Here is a 22,272-nt window from a genome sequence, read left to right as displayed (position 1 = left end):
CTTTCCAAAGGGAGGGAGAAAGAGATGGAGAATCTTCTTCGCTAGAGAGCAAGACCATTTTGCTCCCGCTTCAACACACACACTCTCATATACTTAACTTTAGCATGTTCTTAGCCCTTACCAGCTTTCAAATCAACCAAATCCTAGATTCTCTGATTCTATTAAAAAGTAATAAAACCAACAGCAACAAAACCCAATTGCTTATATATCAGCTCCAAAATTTCTTACCACACTTCCCATAGAAATGCCAGACCAAATATGAGCCCCAAACTGGGCAGCAAACAAGAAACGCTTTCTAGACGTGTGGCTGAAGAACATCCTGCAGGCTGTCATGTTTTGTCTTACAGGAACCTCCGGGTGCAGATGCTGCTGGGCACCTCTCCTGGTGGACATGATTAAACTCTGATGAAAATAATGGTAAAGACTTATTCAGGTCAGCTACCGTAATTTGAGAAAATGTTGTTTATGTCCAACTCTTTTTCCCTTGTATGTGTTTCCCCCTCTCTAAATGCTCTTCAGTTTGGCCCCAACTGAGTCACAGATCAAAGCATTTCAGCTTTTGAGGCCAAATTGCAATTTATAATGTCTGTGGTTTTAGCTAATCTGTCTCTGTGTCATCTCATTTTAAATCAACAGAAAGCAGCACAAAATAACTCATTTCAGTACGCCCTGCTGAACCAAGGATTTAAACTCGGGCATCCTGTTACCAGCTCTCCCCGCAGGTAAACGGGGTTTTCTCGCTTTATCTGAGGGTGCTTTGTTCCTATTGTAGACATCAGTTTTGTAAACAACTTGTGCTCCACTGAGGTGAAACAACTGCATCTCTGAACCCCAGCTAGGACTCTGGTTTGTTTCTCTTCTTAAAATTTTAACTGTATCAAAGGGTAGCCTAATGCTGTAAAGAGCCTTTCATTTTTAATTAAGCAAAGACGGTCCTCATCGCGAACCCACTTGAACAGCCTGGGTTTAAAAGTTCAATTCATGCTGCAGCCTTCTTTATTCTTCGCAGCAAAGACCATGGCAAACAGAGGGTGATTTGAGAGGAAACCCAGCTCCCCGGCTGCTGAAATCCCTGCTGTGTGATGCCTTGTTTTGTGCTGATGCTGCTGCCCTGACAACAAAGGGGATCCACCAAAGTAGCGTTGGGATGAGTCACCCCAGGGTGCATCACCCACCCACAAGCCAGCAGGGACATCTGAGCACATCTCCATTGGCCCCACACGCTCTCTGCTGGGTTCTCTCGTGTCTCTCCATGTTCCCCTAAGTCTTGCTGCGTGCCACTACAGGTGACGAGAAAATACACCCCAGTGAATCTAGCGTCCTACTAAAACTTCACTTGTTCATCTCACCTTCTCCCTTCTCTTGCAGTCTGGCACGGGCTTTAAGGCCACACATGGGCTGGCTGGCTGGCTGCTCCTGTATGCTGCTTCGAGCCCGTGGGAGAGGTGATGTGGCACATGCTGGACGGTCGCTGCAACAGCCGCCAGTGACTGCTGTGTTGTCATACCCTGGGAAAGACGGAGACGGAGACATGGACTCCTGGTGTGGAAGCTACCAATTAATGCTGTTGGAGCAGATCTCCTTGAGGAACAAGTAACGCATGAAGCTCCTGCTAATGCCAACCTGGCTTTTGTTCGGGATTGCCTAACTGATGAATAATGCAAGAGTCCAGCCTGCTCCTTTCTTTATTTAACCGCATCGCTCTTCAAAACAAAGCCAACCAAAACCCAGGCAAACAAATATCCCTTCAGAACAAGCAAACAACATCTGACCTTAAAGTGTGGCTCTGCTGTGTAATGTATGCTAGAAAATAAGCTTTATGTTCATGGACGCACAGGGAGGGAAGCACGGCTTTCTGCAGCCAGACCAGAAGTCCACCCAGCTCAGACCTGGCTCACACTGGTCAGTAACAGGCGATTAAGGAAAGATGCTAATTGTCTCCTCAATGGCAGTCTGAGATCTTCCTGGCCTGGAAGTTATGTGCAGAACATTACTTTCAGCAGTTCTCAGCAGATTTGTCCTCTATGAATTTGTTGACACTTTTGGCCTTCACAACATCTCATGCCACTGAGTCCCCCAACTTAATTTCGTGTTGAGTGAAAAAGTACATCCACTTGTTTGTTGTAAATCTGAAACATGTTTGTTTTGAAGGTCAGTCTGGGTTCTGGACTGTCACAGATCAAATATAGCGAAAGCTAAAAAAAATAAATTGAATTTTCAGAGCTATTATTTACACACAGATCCTATTCTCCTCAAAATATTACCCAATTTCTTTTCACTTCAGTTGAGTAAGTTAATACTGAGGCTACGTGTCCAAAAATTACTCTGTTATGTTTGACTGTCTGGAGACTGAATCCCATGCAGGACCTTGTAGATTTTGGTGCTGCAGTCCTGTCCTCAGGGAGTTTTGGGTGCAGAAGATAGGGGTCTCTGAGGAGGAAGGCAAAGCAGGGCTCCTTGGCAAGAGAAGAGGTGAATGCTGTGGGGCAGCTCTTTGCTCCCCTGTTGACTCAAACTCTTGAATTTTGAGTCATTTGGTTCTTACGTCAATGGAGACTGACCACCTTTTCCCAGTAAAGGGCAACAAGACCACACTGCAAATAGAACCTACATGCCACAGCTCCTTGGTCCCCCTTTGGTTTCTCAGCCATGAACACATCTTCCCATCTTCCCCTCTCGGTGGCCTACTGATTGCATCCCCAGACTCACTGCCCCCATTAGCTGAAAGACCTTCTCTGCTCTTCCCTGCTCTCCCTTCTCTTACCCTTACATCTGCACTAGTCGCCAGACCCCATCCTCCTCTGACAACATATCCTAAACTGCTTGTGATCCTAGTGGAAATCGTAAATACAGAACACAAACACAACGGACTGAATCGGTGTCCCGCAGTGACCACGCCAGCTCATGTCCTCCAGAGCAACATCTGCCCAGGTCCTCTCGGTGGCACAGACTTTGCAGTTTGTGGGGCAGCTCGGGCAAGCTCATAATGTCCATGCTCGTAGGAGTAAGGAGATTTTGTGCCATTGTGCTCAGAACAGAGACACGAATTAGACCATGTCAGCAGTACTGCGCTTAAAAGTTGGGGTGTATCTTGGGAAGGTATCCAGTTCATCCAGTTCGGCAGGGGCTAGGGGTGTGGGGGAGGAAGACAAGCGCTTCGCAAGGAAAGGCTAGCCTACCTTTGAGTGTGTTTTACTGAAAAAGAGCAAGTTGCACTCTCCCGGTCAGACAGAAAAGGAAATAAAAGCTGTGCAAGATGGAGGGGTTCCTTGCGTTGCTTTAATCCTTGCCACCCTCGGCTGCTGGAAGTGCACTGCCCTGAGGCACAGCCAGTTTGCACATACCCAGCCGTCTCTTCAGGTCTGACTGTCACAGTTTTACACCCTGAATATAGACTGGAATCAAAAACAGAATTTGTAGAAAACAGAGTTAAACCAGCTCAGTCTCAACAAGCTTAGTCCTGCCCTAGAGAAGGCAGTGCCAAAATACCTCTTGATTCCTTTTTTGAGGTTTGCACATTACCATATCCTGTATGGTTTTCCAGTATCACATTTGGGTGGGTACCAGGGCACCCATCTCATACACCAGGGCCCAGTGCCCATACAAAAACAGGTATGCACTGACACGGTGGGGCAGAGAGGCTGCCCAGTGTGCCCAGTATCCCGTCACTGGGAGAGGCTGCCGCTGGCTCTGTTTGACGTGGCAACACCCAAGAAGGACAGAATGGGGAGCGTGCACCAAAGTAATGGTTAAGGCTGGAGAGAGGGCAATTGCAGGAGCCTGAGGACAGGGCAGCGAGGAGAATAATCCTGGAGAAGGGAGGGAGGGCCAAGGAGCAAGGCAGGGGCAGGGAGGCAGCCTCTGCTGAGGATGGGCGAGGCGACGGCGGTGCAGGAGGCCTGCTGGTGCCTGTGGCACAGGGTACATTTTCCCCTTTTCTCAAGGGGAATTTTCCTTAGCACACAGTACTAGATCTGATCAGAGGTTGTTATAACCATGTTTCCTCCTTCTTCTCCCCCTTTTCACAGAAAATGGCTGTGATCTTCTACATTTTCTCAAAAGCAATGAGGGACATTTTCAAATGGTTGATATATTTGGAATCGGAAAGTTGGATTTTCCATTACAAATGAGCTGTTGATTTGAACATATTGTTTGACTTTCCAGATCTTCAGCTACTGGCTGACAAACCACAGCTAACTGTTGTGTGCTGGGAATGGGGACAGAAGCGACACCCCAAAGGTGACATCTACACATGGACAGGTAGCAGAGCTCCTTTCACATGGGGAGAAGCAGACAGCTGGAGGGTGCAACTCACCTGGGTAGGCTGGATACATTGCCCTTTGGTGGGGCCTATTTCTACAGAGTTTAATGGTGTCTAGACAGCTAGTTCTCGTGTAAATGGATATTTGTCGCATTCAGCTCAAGCCATGGAGAGGAAATGCGCTCCAAGAATCCCAAATATTTGGGTCTAAGTTGAGTTTTGAGATGCTTTTCCAAGATGACTTGTCAAGGCACACCCTGAAACCAGGACTTTTTCTTTAGCTATGTCCAGTCCTTGGAGCATCTTCCATGTTATTTAGTACAGTCCCATCAAATTTCTCCACCATCTGGACAAAAGATAAAGTTAAGCTGATACAATTCACATAAGCATAATTATGATCAGTATTAAAGAGATAATTTTCCATTTAGCATTAAGCCAGTATGAATGAATTGCTCAGATTTACACATATTTTTGAGATTTTGATCTTTTCTCCTCATTTGGGACAAAGTAATTTTATCATGACTTTGCCACTTCTGCAGACGAAGAAATAACACTCTTTCCACGTCTACCTGAGCTTGGCAGCAATATCCTGAGGTGGAGGCTGTTTATACTTGCTAGTAATTGCAGTTCCACTAATTGCAGGTTGTGTACTTATCAATAAAACAGTTTTATGATTTTTAATCCTGCTAAGTCTGTTGACATAATGCTATCTCAAAGTTGCATAGGCCATTTAACCATTGTACAAATAAATTCCTTTGAATAATGTCATCTTCTTTGTTTCAACAAATTTCCTTTGCTGCTTGAATGGCAAGCAAAGCCCAGTGTGTGACACAGATACTGCTGGAAAAACAGAAAACATTTCAGAGTGGTACCTGCCCCATGAGAATACGAGAAACCTTGTCTTTGATGATATATGGAAAAAAAGCACCTGGGGACCCTGTGCTGTGGACCACTCATTGCTGATCAAGTTATCTATGATTTTACCTGTGAAAACCTCTACTTCTGATCAACTTCCTTTCTTTATTTTCTTCTTGTCATATCCTTATAGAGAGTGCTTTAGAAGAAAACAGACAAAAAAAATGAGCAGTACAATACTTGTAACATGACTTTGGGTTTCTAAATCGGTGTTCCTTGCAGTTGTGTGTGACTGGCATCATACCCAGACTGGGTGCTTTCATGTCAGTAGCATGTTGAGCTCATCCCTGGGTGGCTGCAGGTAATTTTGATGCCTCCTGGGCAGCTCTTGCTGCTCCTGTGGCAATGCTTTTTCATTTTATTGATGAAGACTCTATCTAACGGCCTTTGAAAAGGAATATTTCTGTTCTGTGATGGGATACAGTGAGCAAGGGGAATGTACTTTAATCTGTAATACTAGACCCAGGAGGAAAGCCCTAGGTGGAGGGGATGCTCTCCCTTTAGGAAAGCCTATTTTTGCTACCCCATCTGCTAGCAGAAGGCTTCGGTGTGTCAGCCCCTGCTCCCTCTCCTTGTGGTGGCCAGCCTGCTGGGTGGCTGCGAGCTGCCACTGTCACACACCTGCCATAGTTTCCCCATCTGTGAGTGGGGCAAATCCTCCTGAAGTGCTTTCAGGCCTACTGATGGAAGCACAACATGAGCCCCGCAGTGTGCTGAGGTCTGCGCCTGCTGCTGTGCGTCCAGCTTTGTTAGCAAGCTCTGAAGTCAGCATTTATCATCTGTACTTCAGCAACACTCTGAGCTCCTCCAAAGTTAGGCATCCCTTGTCCTAGGTGCTCTGTGAGGAGGGTCTGCCCCTTTAAAAGTCTGGAAATCTCATCAGTTCTGGCAGCAGCACATTATTTTGCATCATTTGCAGACTTCTCTCTCTGCTTCTGTTCCTCTGTGGAGCCCATGCACCTCAGAAGGTGTTGATGAGGATGCAAAGTGGCCATCCCCTGCTTCTGGTCCCTGTGTGGGTCGCTGCTCTGAACCAGGCATTGAGGAAAGGCCACCTTAAGAGTGTGAAAAGTTACCATAGGAGGGCTGTTGTGCCTCCTCCCCAGGCAGAAATCCAGGCAGAGACGTTGATCCTGTGAGAACAAACAGGAGGTAGATCCCAGGTGGAAGATATGGGAACAACAAGCAAGGCATTTAAGGTCTGACACTTCCCAGCTCACTGATGTTGCTAGAACCAGTTGCCATGGCCAGCCAAGGAGCAGGATTTATAGTGGCGAGCATCCCTAGTGATTCCTGAGCCATTACTGCTTGGGCAGATACATGGGACACTTGGAGAAGTTCAGCTAATAAAGCAGGGTGGTCCACAGCAATGTATCAAACTGAATTTAGTTACCAGTTTTGCAGCCTTTGTTCCATCCTCAACAACACTGGTGCTTCTCAGTGAGGGAAGTCCCAACCCAAAAGTCAATGAAATCAGTAAAAGGATTTCTGCTGATTCTGGGGGACTTCAGACCACACCCACAAGGAGTGTCTCATGCTCACATTTCCTTCCCCACTTTGCACGCCACGTCCCTCAGTAATGCCAATAACATGCTTTTGATGGCTCTCAACCAGCCAAATTCCCAATGTTTGGAAGAAGCCCCCAACACCATGTGTCTAGAGTCCCTCTATGTTTACTTTGCATCTCCTCAGCCTCCTTGTTGTTCCGCTTATTTCTACCTCTTCCTCCCCTGCACCCAGGGCTTTTTATATCTTCTGTAAACACATTGGCTCTAAACACACCCAAAATGTAGCAGCAGGCACATTCTGCCCATACCTTCACACAAGGAGGCTGCAGGAGAGCAGAGAGAGCAGGAACTAAAGAAGAAAAACAATCTGGATATGTGGGCTGACTTTTGTGCTTTGGAAGGTTGTTTTTTTTTTTTTTTTAATTATTTTTATTTTTTGACTTGTATGTATTGTAGTTTTCCAGATCATTTTCTGGAAGCTTGTCATACAAGGTGCTCTTGTATCAGGTTCACTTGGGAAGGTTTTGATAGTGGGGTAGTGTGGATGCAGGGGTGGCTTCTGTGAGCAGAGCCCAACAGCAGCCCCATGTCAGATCAGGGCCAGTTCCAAACGGCTCCAAAAGGGACCTGGTCAGAGCCAAGTCATGAGCAACCCTGGATGGGCCTCTGGGAGAGCAGATTGAAGGAAGGGAAAACCTGCTGTTCTACAGCACCTGGGAGAGAGGGGTGAGAGCTGAGGGAGAAGCAGCCCTGCAGCCCCCAAGGGCAGTGCAGCAGGAGGGCAGGAGGTGCTCCAGGCACGCAGCACAAGTTCCCCTGCGGCCCGTGGAGAGGCCCCTGGTGGAGCAGGCTGTCCCCCTGCAGCCCATGGGTCCCACATGGAGCAGATCTCCACGCTGCAGCCCGTGGAGGAGCCCCTGGTGGAGCAGGTGGATGTGGCCTGGAGGAGGCTGCGGCCCATGGAGAGCCCCCGCAGGAGCAGGCCCCGGGCCGGAGCTGCAGCCCGTGGAGAGGAGCCCACGCAGGAGCAGGGGGTCTGGGGGGAGCTGCCGCCCGTGGGGGACCCGTGCTGGAGCAGTTTGCTCCTGGGGGATGGACCCCGTGGTTTGGAAATATGCTGGAGCAGTTCTTGAAGAGCAGCTGGGGAGGGGGGAAGTGGAACAAGGTGGATGAGGGGGAAGGTGTTTTTAGGTTGCTTTTAGTTCTAACTGCTCTAGTCTATTAGTAATAGGCAATAAATTACCTTAACTTGTTATTCTGAGTCTGTTTTGCCCGTGATGGTAACTGGGGAGTGATCTCCCTATCCTTAGATCAAGCCTTTTTTCATCATATTTTCTCCCCCTGTTCTTCGGAGGAGGGGGAGTGAGAGTCGGGAGCTCACTCATGGAGCTGAGCTGCCTGTCTGTGAAACCATCACAGCTGCTTGCTCCTTGCATCATGGTTGCAGAGTTTGTGTATGAATTCATGCTAAGTGCCCAAGAAGTGCTAAAGCTCAGTTTCTATGTCCACCAATGGACATACAATCCATTCTATGCACAATGAAAGAAGCTGCACCAAGACCTACAATGTCTAACCTAGTTTTTATTCATCCCGCTTCGATCAAGGCCTCTGGAAGGTCAATGGCTCTTTTAAAAGTAAGGAAAATGTGGACAGACGCCCAGGCTCTATCCTGCTGACAGTGCACTTCTCTGACACATGCATAGTGTGCTGCTGAAACACTGATAGTGGTTTTTCACAGAGGTCTGCAATCTATTATACAGCACTTACTGGTTCGAGTCAACGTATCAGCCGATCCAAGGCTAAGCAGACCATAAAAAATTATGAAATATTTGGCTAGATAGCAATGATCCTTTTAACCAGCAACGCGAATGTATGACATTATATACACACATAAAAGTACATATACACGCACACACACACACAGTCCTGGGCAGTGATCCTGACAAATGGATTGTGCACCTTTGACCACCTCCACCGCACTAATCCATCTCTTCAGGGCGCTCCAAAACCTCCCCGTGGCTGCCAGCAGCCTCTGTTCCTTGAAGTGAAGTCAACCTGCCGCAGAACTGCTTCCCTCCTTTCCCCCGGTGGGAAATTCCTTTCCCACCCCCCCTATAATTACCCATAGAAATGCAGGCTAGACAGTATTGTGTCCTGGGCCAAAAGCGAGTTTGAGGTCCGATTATTGTGTGACCGTGCAGGACTGAAATAAGGAATTTTATATGAATGGTAAAGGAAAAGTCTCAGCTTTCTTATGGGACCACCAGCATCTTCTTTAACTGGCAAATTGAGATCTAGCAAGCTTTAAAGTCATGGAGATTTTAGCTCCAGAAAACCTTCTTCAGATGATTTTTAGAGATGTTGACAAATTCATTATAGGTGTAGTTTTTTCTTTTTTTTTTAAGTCTTGTGCAGTCAACCTTATGGAAACAAAGATTTAGCACTACACAGAAGGGGCTGTAAGAAATGACTGATGTTGACATTAGCCAGTTCAACTGAATAGCTGAAGAGATTTACTCTTGTGGATGGAAGATGTGCAGAGTTTGTATCAGAGCTGAGGTGCATAAGGCAGTATTGGCCCCTTTTAGGGTGCCTTGCGTCAACTGGTTAGTGTCTTATCCAAGGGTTTCCACATACTTCAAGATCCAGACCTTGCTTTGTCATTCATGGTCCGTGCTATGAAGTATTTGTGTCAATAAAGCCCTTGTGTTTGCCCCTCTCTGCCAGCTGAGTGCATTGGACTGCAGGCATTGGGACTGCAGAACTGACGTTCATCTTGTGTCTGCTTCATTAGTTCGCCTACTGGCAGTTGCTGTGCTGAGATCACTGGTTTTTCCCGTTCTGTATTTTTAGCTTTGTGTGCTGCTTTCAGCATACAGATTATCAGAGCCCTGATCGCTGCATTTTGTACTTTATCAAGACCTTATTTTGCTCATCATGAAAAGCTAGTTGCAGCCAACAGAGCAGGAGGGAAATTTCATTTCTCTCTTTTCTCTTTCATAAACATGTGTATGTGTTTCAGGTACGTAGGCAAGCATGTAACACTTTGCAAAATGACTAGTGCAAATGCTGCCATTTCTAATGGGAGGCTGCTAGCATGCACGTTTAAGAACTTCAGAAATTTCTAAAGTCAAAACAGATTCAATATAGCATTAGCTTGGGACGTGACAGAGAACAGAAGATTTGCAGTTTGCACATGAGCCCATGTCTGGGTTCAGAACTGTGGGTCCACTTCTCTTTGTCCTTCCTCCAAATCAACATCAATGGATGAGTGGTAGACAGCTCAAAATTTTATTGATTAAAGTTGTACTATCTGCTGCCTTAAAGCCTTGGCTTCTGGAGCCATGTAATTCTGCATTAATATCGAGGATTGCATTTTAAGGGAACATCCAATTTTTAAAGTTGAGGAGAAAGCTTACAAATGAAGTGAGGAGCTCTAAAAGCTTGGACGTCAGCAAGCAAATGAAGACATACATACATTTCCTATTAAAAAGAATTGAATGATATAACTCTTGGCTGGTGGCCATGAAGCTGCTCTCAGTGTTATTTCCGTCTGCTAGGGCCAGGATTGAATGCACAGGGCATGTCTGCTCTCTGCAGTGAGCTAACGAGGGCTTTGGTGGTGAATCCACGCAGCACACCCAGCACAGACCTGGCTGGGGGTCTGGCCAGTGAAGCTGGGTGGCTCCTGGGCCAGAGCAGCACTGCCATGAACATGTCCTCTGGTATTCCCTTGTCAAGGTGATGCTGAAACCGCTCAGCAGCAGCTGGGGCACCAGGCAGTCACTGTGCACGAACGTGAAGCACTGCATGTGAATCCTGCATGTGTGAACAAGCAAGGTTATCCTGGATCCATGGTGCTCTTTCCAGTCATGACCATGGGACCTGGTGATGAAGCTCAAAGGTGTGTGATGTGGCAGAGCGCTGGCTGTGCTGAGTAGGGAGACTGTGGTCAGCCCATCCAAGCATCATTGGGAGAGGAAGAATTCCACCAAAGGGCTCCTTTTCCTTTTTTTTTTTTTTGCTAAAGGACTATTTCTTGTACCTCCTTGCTTTTGAGTGTGGGCTTTGGTTTAACCACAGAAATGAATATTTCCCCAAATGCTTGCCCTCTGTTGAAGTTTCCCCTTTTCATACCTCCTTTATAACGTGCCTGGAGCCATGTGCATGAACTCAGCAATTTATTCCTGTCCTGTTGAAGGTGAAAGTTGCAAACGTCAACTCATATTTGACTTCTTGGCCAATTGGAATGGCTTCAGGAATTTGTTCCCTCAATGTGAAGCAGGCTATCAGAGAAGAAAAAGCAGATAGAAAGTAAGCAAAATAGTTGTACAAGAGGTTTTGCAATCAATTTTTATTTTTTTAAAATCAGGATTAGATAAAACCAATAGCACATCATGAAGCTGGTGTACTATAAGAGAAGTGATTCTATGAGAGTTGTCTAAAGCATGTGGGATTGATCACCTTCCAAATGTACTTGTCAGTATTCATCAGACATCCAGAGAACCTGGAAAATTACCTTATACTGAGTACAAAGTCATGATCGGATTGCCTGAAGGTAGCATCTCAATGGGCTATGGAGGAACCTGGTACCCGACTCACATGTGCCCCTTTCATGGCAGACACGCTTGTGCATGTACCCAATTCTGCAACTGAACCCAATTGCTTCAGATGATGAAAGCTGAAATTTATCCCACCTTAAAAATAGATATTTATCCTAAAAAGCCCACTGTTATTCACTGAATCCACTGAATTCCTAGCTCTCCATGTTTTTTAAGTGCTTTGAGAAGGAAGGGAGTTATTACTGATCAGCCAAGCCTTACCTTGTCGTTAGCTGCAATTCAGGTTACACCTACAAACCCCAGTGCTCACATAATTGGGTAACAGTCATCTACTGGGTTTGCCAATTAAGAGACTCTAAAGCTTAGAAAGAATATCAAGAATCTGATCTCCTGCATAACACAGGTCTTACTGCAAGCTCTGACTGCGCATTGAAACCAGGGTCTGGAAAGCTGCGACGCCCATGAATCAACGAGAATTAGGACATGACTTTTAGCAAAAAGCAAGAACCCTGACTTTAAATTAGCCTTTGACAGAGAATTCTCCATAGCAATTTGTGAGTAGTTCCAATGATTAATCCTTTCACTATTAAAATTCATCCTCTTTCTACTCCAAGTTTGTCAAATGTCAGTTCATAGACATTAGAGCACATTGTAGGTTTGTCCCTGAGAGCAATGAACCCTTTCTTGTCCTCTTTCCTGCATGGAAGGAACTTACCAGATGTCATCAAGGCCCTGCTTAATCCCTTTTCCTATAGCCCAGAAAGACCGAACCTCAAGTTTTCGACCAATTCTTTTGGTCATCCCCAGAGTTTTTTTTTCTGAACACTCTCCAACTGTATGAAATTCCTCTTAAAACGTGGTCAACAAAGCGGGACAGTCAAGCCGGGGACAGTATAATCTGTGGACTCCAGCTCAGCATTTCTGTGTTTGTTCAATCACTTTGGCTTCATTTGCTTTTGGCTACGACTTTTTATTTATTCATCTGTGGTCTTAGTCATTGTTTCCCATAGCATCCCCCTGCCCATAGGTGGAACCACTTGTTTGTGTTAGATATTTTCTCCGTCAGTGATGCGCTGGCCTTCTTAGTTGCTGTTTCTTCTATATTTATACAATGAACTTTATTAAATATATTTTCTTTCTGGGTTTAGGACCTCATGGAATCCTGTTGATGAGTTTCCCCAGTTAAACTTACATTTGAAACTTGTCGTTGCTGTCATTTAACCCATGTTCAGCCGTGTGCTGTGCTGTTTTTCCCATTGTGTCTGAGTCAAAATGGCACGTACTAGCAATTCAGATGCTCACTGGGAATCTCTTAGATGGGCACTATGGCCTTTTCAGCAAGAGCAATCTCATTCCTCTTCTTCTGCAAGACCACCACATAGAAGACACAGTTCCTAGTGACCTGCCAAACTTTTCTGTTGCAAACTCTCCCACCTTCATGATCTAGCTGCTAACACCCTTCCACACTGTGAAAATAGTCATTTCCAGAGCACACCGTGCCCAGATCCATGATGGAAAACTCACCACCACGTCCGTAAATGACAGTGGCTGTGGTTGGGGTGCTCGGTGCTGGTCTTAGCACTGCTGCTGTTTGTTTTTTTTCATGCCTGCTGGGCCAAAGGTGCCTGATGCCTCCATGAAGTCCCCACTCCTGCGAATAACTTTTCCTAGGGATGCTTTGCTGCCACAGCTCGCTCGGCATCACTGCTGCACATTTGGGTAGTCACAGCAAACGCCTGCCTAGCTGCTTTACTCTGACTCCACGCCGAGTTAATCATTGCTTAACAGCCCTGTGGAAATGCAGAGCGTTGTGAGAGCAAGTGGTGTTATCATAATTAAATCAGTGTTAGACCAGAGCCCTGCTTGAATTTACAGCTCTGTGCTAAAACATGTGAAAAGGACCATCACAAAGATGCTGGACTTCTGGCGTATGCACAGTTTTTAGGAGGACAGGAGGCACAGTAGTGCTTTGGTAAGGTCTTTGAGTAATATGTAGGATTATGGAAGTGGGGGGATAGAAAGAATACAAAATATCAGTATTATTCTACCACCTTCCTACATCATCTCAGCTCCCAGCCAGCAAAATCACTGAAGTTGAGGCAGTGATACCAAGTTTAATTTGGCAAAGAACATAGGTTAAAAACAAAAACAAACAAACCCCAAACCAGCAGTAAATTACTACATTACTGCTACTGTAAATTACTAAAAGGAGAAGGAAAATGGCAGCAAAAAAAGTACAAGATATAAGGATTCTTATTGCAATTGAGTATGATAAGCAGGGAACAACAGCAACAACATAAAGGGTTAAAGTAATGTAGACTGGTTTTGTTTTTGGTTTTGTACCTTTTTTTTTTTTTTTTGACTGCTTTTGTTTTAAAATCCTGAAATTGTATTTTTGAGTATTTTTGGTCCTGTGAGCCAGCTGGGCAGCTGGGTATTTTACAAATCACAGTCTGAATGTGAGAAAACAGTGTAGTGATGCAGTGCCATTACAGTCATCTGCTTCTGCTCACATGCTTTTACCATAAGGCTCCTACTGTACTGTGAATCCTCGCTGGATCAACAGTGAGCATCGCTATCTTCAGACTCTGTTTACTGCAGCTTCTGAATATTGTAAATTCTGCAGGCTTGCAGGAGTGGTGCCAGAGGCTCTAGGAGTCTGGGCTTGGTTAAAATTTGTGGTAAAGGGACGAGAGAAAGGAAAGAAAAGGGAGATCTCCATCTGGGGTGAATTAGGATAGTGCTGCACCAATCTGCAGCAGCTGAAAACCACTTTAAGAAAAAGGAATAGTCTGAGAGCTCAGGGAGGTTTGCACAACATGTCCCTTTGGAATAGCCAGGCAGGTGATGCTTTCACCCTTTGGTTTGGTTTAGCTGAGAAAGCTGAGTGAAGTTCATGGGTTTATTCTGGTTTTATTTCTAGCTCCCCACTGGTATTGATAGAGCGGTGGCTAGAAAAAAGTTCTACTTGTAAGCCAGTTACTTGCTTTATTCCAGGTGTATGTTTGGACTGCCCTGTTTGAGGTAGAGTAGGGTAAGAAAAAAACAGTTCAAGGTGGGTGATGTATTTTTCCTGGCTTTAAAAGGAAAGAAATAATTGGCCAAGTTTTGGGGAATTTCAAATATTGCAAACCCTTGGACATTCTTACCTGGAATTTGGTTTGCAGTCATTTTGACTTTTAAAGGAAAATAATAAAAATACTAAAACGGGCTATAATCCCATGTTCTTCCATTTTTCTGCCTTTTTTAAAGGATACACTCACCATAGCCATTATGTTATCAAGGGCAGCTCAAATTTTCCAAGACTTTAAGGTAGTCCTGGTAGTTCTGGTATCCCCTCCCATGTATGTGTACTGGGGGGCTGAGGTTGCAGCTTGGGAAGCACTTGCTGTTTAACGAGTTTCATGCATTTTGTGAACAGCTGCTCCCCTTGCCACCACGAGGACGCCTTTACAGAACAGGGGCAGCAGTGGGATAATTCTGCTGTCCAGAACAGGTCCTTCAGGATGGACATCCTCCGGACTGATGTCTCTGAAAGTCTATTGCAGTGGTTCCCAGCTTTATGGGAAATCAGGTAGTCATTTACAGATGTTTTCGAAGATTTCTATTTTGTCTGGGGCAATCCATGACCATCCCAACCCTGCAGAATCTAATCCCATTCATAACAGTCAGTCTCAGTTACACCAAGGACATTATAGAGATGTTCCAGAGTTACAGCAGTGCAACCGAGAACAAAACCTTGCTGGAATATACAGTCAATTCGGTTTCACATCTACTGCCACTTGGAGTGGATGGGTCTCTTTAGGTAGCTAAGCTCAACAGATAAGCAAATTTGAGCTTGCAAACCAGCATTCACAAACTCAGTCCTTCCTGGCAGTGTGTCCAGACTTGGTCCAGCATCTCAAGAGGATGTAGACTCAACAAGACATTTTCAGCAGATGCAGTATTTTCTTGTGGTCACCAATGGCTTGTCTGAAAGGGAATTTTAAGGTTACAGCTGGAATGCTTCAAGTAGTATCCATCAGCCTGTTTCTCTATGTCTCCTGAGATGCTACCCCAATAAATATAACAAATCTGTAGTGACTTGGTGAGCCCAGGTCTCAGCTTAAAGCTTCTCTGAGCTTCTACAGAGCTGAACTGGACATCCATGTTTGAGGCTATTTTTTCTCAGGGTGACTTCCCACCAGCTGGTTGCACCTAAGACCCGATGCTGGTTTCAGCAGTCACCAAAGCCACCTTTTTCTTAGCTAATCTTTCACTGGTGTCACATGCAGTTGTATAACAGAACTTTATTTTTCTTTATTTTTCTTCTTAATTTTTACTACTGAACTACCTTATTAGGCATTTCTAAATGTAGAGCTTTTATATATCATCACGGACACATTAACAAGTGTGCACATCTGGCCTAAATTAGACCACCTATGAAGGTGGCCTACAAAATCTAGATATTACCAGAGGAAACATTGGAAAAGGCAGTTTACTACCAAGAAGAGAAACATTTTAAAGCCAGCCCACCAGCGAAGAGACCCTGGCAGCCCATAAAGAATTCTTCAACAGAGAGTGGAAGGTGCATATGAAGGACAGATATTGATCCCAGTTCTACCAAAAGTAATTAACTGTGTTGACCTCGGGGTATTTACCCTAGTGTTGCAGTTGTGGGGCTGAGTGAGACACGGACAGAAGGCAAGATGCAGTTCTGAGGCCATGTGAACCAATTGGAGCTATGAGCTGAAATTTTGCCTGGAAGAAGAGAAAACCATCAGAAAAATTAGAAATAAAATAAAATCTAAAAAGAAACCTTCAATAAACTTTTCGAGAGCATTGCAAGCCTGCGTCTCTCTGCTAGAAGTAGCAGGCTGTAACAAATATAAAGATTTGTGGCTGCATATAATACTCCAAAAAAATAAAGGAAATGAAAGTAAAGATGCATACATTTAAAGTATTTCCTATTTCCTCTCTACAGAGCTGAGAAGTCCTGATGCTTACCTCGCATACCAGAGCAGAAGGACCACATGCCGTCCTACATAAACAGTGCCAGTCCAAGTCTGGGTTTATAGAGTTCAGGTTTGGCTCAAGAAATTAAGACTGCCTGCAGCCCTGTGCTTTCCCACTTGGCTGTATCACCAGTGTGCAAAGCTAAATAGGAATAACAACTCCCACAAACAAGTTTTTATCTCTGTGCTACTGAAAAGAGAAGTGTATTATGTTATGGCAACCTGAGAACATAAACTGAGGATCTTAGAGCACACTGCCAATGTTTTTACAGACTGCAGTTAGAGATCCTGTTACATGTCTGGTATTCCTTCAGCTAAATCATCACAGAGGATCTGGTGCTTAGTGCTTAGCTATTACTGCTGCTTTTAAAGCTATTTAATTGGCGGAATGTTTGGAATATGGTTTGAGGTCGGTGCATTCTTCCTCTGTGTGGGATGAACTCAGAGTGGTCCAGCAGTGGTGGTGGGAAGCACAATAAAGGTCTTTGGGGAATCCCTACTTTGATCTTCTTCTGTGGGTGTCTGGGTGCCTTATCCTACATACTCTGATGCTGATGGTGCTCTCGGGTCCCCCATTAGCTTCCTGTGAATCCCTCAGGACAGAGGCAAGGTACCAGTAGCCAAGAGGCACAGGAGCTGGCATGGCAGTCTGCTTATGTGGCTCGAGTGGTCGCTGAGGTCAGAGGGGGTTTGGGCCATTAGCACCACCCTGGACACTCACTCTTGTCATCTTTATGAACATTTAGGCTCCCCCACTCTGTGACTGTGGCACAAGTGAGGAAAACAATTTAAGCTCCTGCAGGGGAAGGCATGAGACAGCCTGCTAGGAAAAATCCTCTGCGAGAAAAGTTTATTTCTAAGCCTTCTCAGCCAGTAGTTTGTCTGTACCAAATGCCTGATAAGTCAAAGGGATATCCCAAGCCTGGGAGTCTAACCAGCTGGTGTGGTGAAGACATGCTGGCACCTGAGGAGAGAAGTGGTTACCCTCCTGTCCGGCCGCTTCGGACCGTCCAGTCCAGGCTCTGTGGCACAGCGGCCTGTGGTGACCACGGGCACAAATCAAGATGAAGGGCCGAGCTCACAGCCCTGGGGCGAGGGCCGGAGCCACGCTGCCGTGGAAGCGTGGGGATCACTCTGGCTGACTCACTGCCTTGTGCTGGTGCATGGTCCTGGATGAGAGGCGCTTACTTCCCCTCATGCTTCTCCAACCCCCCCAGCCTGCTGGTGAGGACGGCGCCACACAAGGCTGTTCCTCTGCTCCTCACACTGCAGCCCTCTGCTCCAGCCAGAAAGGTGCGTGGCTGTTGGCTCTAAGTACCGGATAATACAGCGGATAACCCACGGGGACAAGGGTGGGACTGAAAGGACATTTGTTTTACCAGTTCTGCTTCAACAGATACCAGTTCTTAGTGAGGAATACAAATCAAGAAGCAGACAAGTGCTTTCATTTCAGCAGTTACCGGACTTGCCTCTCTTTAATAGCCACCTACAGCCTTTTCTGCCCCCAGTTTTAGTTTGCTGAAGACACAGGCTGAAGTTCCTCTGAGAAGCAGGTATCACCAGACTATGCAGCTCAGCCTGAAGACTGCCCCAGTGAGAGGGAAGGAGGAGAGCTTCCATATCCCTGGTGACAAGGCCACCACCCTACTGCGCCGCTTGGAGAGGAAGGGTCTGCGAGTGGGACTTTGGCCAGGGAAAGGTGCGAGGCCACCCCAGGGTCTTCCATCTCCTTTTACCCTGGTATCTCACAGCAGCCTTCATCTTGCTTAAGTCTAACAGATTGTGTCAAGGAACTGGAGGTAAGCAGGGAAGTTACAAATAAGACCGTGTCACCAAAGTGAAAAAAGAAAGCTGAAATCTGTTAAGCCCACCTACAAAAACTGTCCCTGCCTTGTTCCCCCAAGATGTTATGAAAGGAACTTGAAGAACAGACCGAGTAGAAAGCACCAGTGCCATCATGCAGTTTACGCAAGGTCCTGGTGCAGACCCCAGCTCCCTCACTGGCTTTTTCTTTCTACGATAATCCCAGCTAAATACATGGATATAAATCCCTCCACGTTGAAAGAAAAAAAAAAAAATTAATCTGGGTCCCTGCTTTGCTGTCATTCAGCCATACATTTCCTTCCAGGGTTTAGAGAGCAAGAGAAGCCCATCTCCTTCCACAGGTAGTTCACATAAGGAAAAGGAGCGCAAGTAAGCCCAGTCTGAAATATTGCCTGCAGTTAATATTGACTGTGGCCCTCTCTGAAACCAGTTTCCTATGAATTATGTCAGCAAAATTTGCTCTAGGTGTGTGAACTCCCAAGTCCTATCGACTTTTAGATATTTCTTTAAATGTTATCCTTCTAAGCCTTGATAGCAAAACATGCACTGCTTATTGCCATCAGCTTCAGTCAAACACGGGCTACCTTGCTTGATCGCATGGGCAGGCACAATTTGGCTGTTTCAGGTATTTTACTGGCCTGTGCTAGATTTTTCATCAGTGTGCACTGCATAGCAAACACTGGAAATAATAACTGTTTGAGAGCTTGGAAATCTCCCAGGTTGATTGTATGAAATCACACACAGGAGCGCACAGCAAAATCTTAGAGTAATTGGTGCAGGACCTCCCCAAACTGGTGTCGGAGCTGCTTTTGCCCTTGGGTTATAACACCCAGCTGAGATGCAGGGTGTGAGCTCAGAATCAGTTTTTCTCCAGTGAAAGGTCCCCAGGCTTCTGTTTGCATCACTCAGGTCACACTGACAGCCCCATCTACATTCAGGTGCTGATTGCTGCCCAGAAATTGCTTCAGAGCTTCATTAACGTGATGAAGGAAGGAGAGCAGCTCAGGGTGTATGAGCAAGGTCAGAACACTGAGCTCCCCATGGCTGTCCTGTGAAGGGACAGAAGAAACCCATTTGTCTGCTCTCACTGCTGAGGACCTTTTCCACCATGACATGAGAAACGCAGCCGCTTGCCAGGTAGGCAACACCTTCAGCTAATTGATATAAAAAAAAATTCAATACTGTTTTGTAAGAAAAAGAGAAAGTTAATTTTTTTGTGCATTGCTTCCCTAGCTTTGCTGTTTGTGTTTGCAAGACAGAGAGGAGGAGGAGGAGAAGGAGGAGAAGGAGGAGGAGAGCTGTGAGTCTCAGGTGTGGTGTGCTATTCCTCTGGGCTCTATGGATCCTGTGATCCTGCTCTATGCAGCAGTGCCTACCACTGAACAAAGCAATCCCCAATATCATGTTTGGAGGTGAAGGTCAGCTAATTGGCCTTAAAGCTCATCTAGCTTTAAAAAGTCATTTGCATGCCCTGGGCCACTGAGTAATCACCTTGCTGCTGCTTATTGAGGCTGGTTACATATAATGGAGTATAGCATGCCTGGCTTGTTATAATTTCTGTTCGCCAAGGATGGAGGTTACTGGCTTTTTGTGCCTTTTCATGCTGAGCACAATGGCCAGCCAGGACCCTCCATTTCTCCTGGCGAGGGGCCTTTCCCATGCTTAGCTTTCTTTCTGATAAACTGAACAGCCCGACACTCACATCATTCTCACTGCAGGAATTTCTCCTTACCCTTGCATTGTTTGGGTGAGCATTTTCTGCTGCCTCTATGATTTTTCAAAAGCCCGTTTAAAAAGCTGACAATTAACTGGAATATAGCTTTATATTGGTTTTGGTTTCATGAAATCCACGTGAAGAGGTAGAATCACCTTCCTTATTGGAATCATCATGCTCCTGTTTAAATATCCCAAGGTCATGCAACCCTTCTTGCTGTGGGCTTTGGGAGATGCTCTTCAGCTCTGGCCCTAAATCATCTCAGCTTTACTCCACACACAGGCAAACACAAATCAGGCTTTATTAACACGTATATTGTTTGAATGGATCCTGATTGCCTTGTGTAATGGTCTCATCATTATTCGCTATTCTGGCTGTATTGGGACCACCCACGGACCTTATCAGTGGTGACTTTAGGGCTCGTTCCAGATGGCTAATGGCCCTAACAGGCCACCAGTAACACGTCCACGCTACTTTCTGAGCAGTGCCCATCAGGTGCTGGAAGACCCATTCAACACACGCTGCTGCTGTGTGCTGAGATGCGTTCAGTGAGGTGCTGGTGGTGGCAAACCTCTCCAAATGAGTTCAGAGGGAACTTCTTTGGGATGTGCTGCAAAGCTTTCTGCTTCCAAAAGGCCTTTCTGTCCCAATGCTGGGCACTCCTGCTTCAAAACCCTGACTTCTAGTGCAAGAAAGGATTTCCCCTACGTCAGTCAAAAATGCAAGCACAAATTACTTTAAACACAAACCCCTGCCCTGTGCAGAAATTCCCCCCCTGAAAGGATATAAACACTGGAACACCATGCCAATTGTTTTTATTGATTTCAAGTGAGAGACAGTCAGGAAAGGCACAGATGTCAACAGTACGTACGAAGAGACCAAATCTAAGCTAAGTTTCAGGAAGAAATGCAATTTGGGAAGAATTGCTGCCTGCTCTGGAGGAGCAGGAGAGCACCTGGCAGCCTCAGGCTGGGTGCAGCTCCGTCTCACAGCCTCTGGGTGTGCAGAGACCTGAGCTCAGATCTCCCTTGCTAGTAGGCATGGAGCCCGGAGGGGTGCCAGCTCTGCCAGCAGCATCTGGAGATGCTCTAGACCATGAGGAGCCTCCTGGTTCATGCAGGAGACACACTGAGCCCACCAAGGACACAGCAACCCCCCAAGGATGACATGGGAATGTGTATGAGCCATGAAGGTGCAATCATCAGCTGCCCCAGCACCGCCGACAATCTGCATGTCAGATCAGAAATAAAGAGGGCTCTGAGGAAAAATCTGGGAAAAGGAGGGCTATGCTGAGCAGCAATTATTTTGGAAAAAGCAGTTTCTGGAAGCTTCTCTCTGCAGAAGGGAGCTCTCTTGCTCTCTGCTGAGCACTGCTCCGGTGCGCCAGGGAGTGGGCAGGGAGAGTGGGCGGCTAGTGTAAAGAGCTGAGAGTGTCTTATAGCAAATTATCTGCAGGCTTCAGGTGAGATGTCGATCAGAAAGTATCGCGGAGCAGGAGCTGTTTCTCGTATTTAGATAACCGAGGCTTGATGTGGGATTTTATGAGGTTTCTGTACTGTTAGCGGAGCACCTGGTTCCCACTAAGGAAAGACTGTAAAAAACAGAAGTAAAACCTCCCCAGTGGGGTTGTGAAGTGTTTATATCAGACTGGTACAGTTTTGGTCCTCCCAGACTGTGTGCTATCCAGAGCACAGAGAATTCAGTGGAAAATCCCACAGCTTTCAGCTCACATTTTGTTGAGTCATGTTAGATCTACAGCCATAACTGATCCATGAGAAAAATCTGGCTTGCCTTCTCCTTCGTCCAAGTGTTAGTTTGATGCCTTCTCTCTTCTGGGTAATGAGAAACTTAAGTCAACGCTATTTCCAGGTATTTTGACCCGTTCCTTGTATTGTGGGTACAGCATTGTTTCTCAGAAATCCCAGTGAGCTACTGCATATGTTATAGAGAAACAACTTCTGGCCTTCAGGAAATGCTTCTTTGTGTGCCAGTCTTTTTAGACCACGGAGGACCATCAGCTTGCCCACAGAAAAGGACCATAGCTGCTTCATGGCATTGTCAATTGGCAAGAGGGAAGACTTGCTGATTAAGCATTTTGAAGGTTGCCATTATTCCTAGATCTCAAATGTTTTGGACTTGATGTCCCAAGCAACTACATACAAAAGCACTGCTCCCTACAATAAAAGGAAATTAGAAACACCACAGGAAATTGGAAGAACATCCAGGTTTTCAAAGCAAGGACCAAGAAAACAGAACATGTTCAAAACAAGGTGTGAAGCTGTTGTGTCTTGGTGTTGTCTGGAGCAAGGGGGCTGGGTCGGGACCCGAAGGTCTCCAGGTCTGCCCCCGATTGTCTAGCTGACCTTGGGCCAGTGCCTGCCCCGCTGCTTCATTTCCTTGTTCAAAGAGACAGGGCTATCTTTTGCAAATATTTGCCTAGGTAATGCCTACCACCAGGAATCAAATGTCGAACTTGCCCCTCGTTCTTCTTGTT

General features: G+C 45.9%; 1 long non-coding RNA gene across 1 annotated transcript; it reads left to right on the top strand.

Annotated features, from left to right (window-relative positions):
• The first annotated feature begins 352 nt into the window (after positions 1–352).
• Positions 353–1,214, top strand: LOC118168228. Its single transcript, XR_004751435.1, has 3 exons — positions 353–433; positions 637–722; positions 1,010–1,214. It is a non-coding gene; the product is annotated as an uncharacterized LOC118168228 (long non-coding RNA).
• Positions 1,215–22,272: the final 21,058 nt, after the last annotated feature.

This window comes from Oxyura jamaicensis, chromosome 1 (genome assembly GCF_011077185.1).
Source record: "Oxyura jamaicensis isolate SHBP4307 breed ruddy duck chromosome 1, BPBGC_Ojam_1.0, whole genome shotgun sequence".
Lineage (NCBI taxonomy): Eukaryota > Metazoa > Chordata > Aves > Anseriformes > Anatidae > Oxyura > Oxyura jamaicensis.
This window is presented reverse-complemented; position numbering and strand designations above follow the sequence as displayed.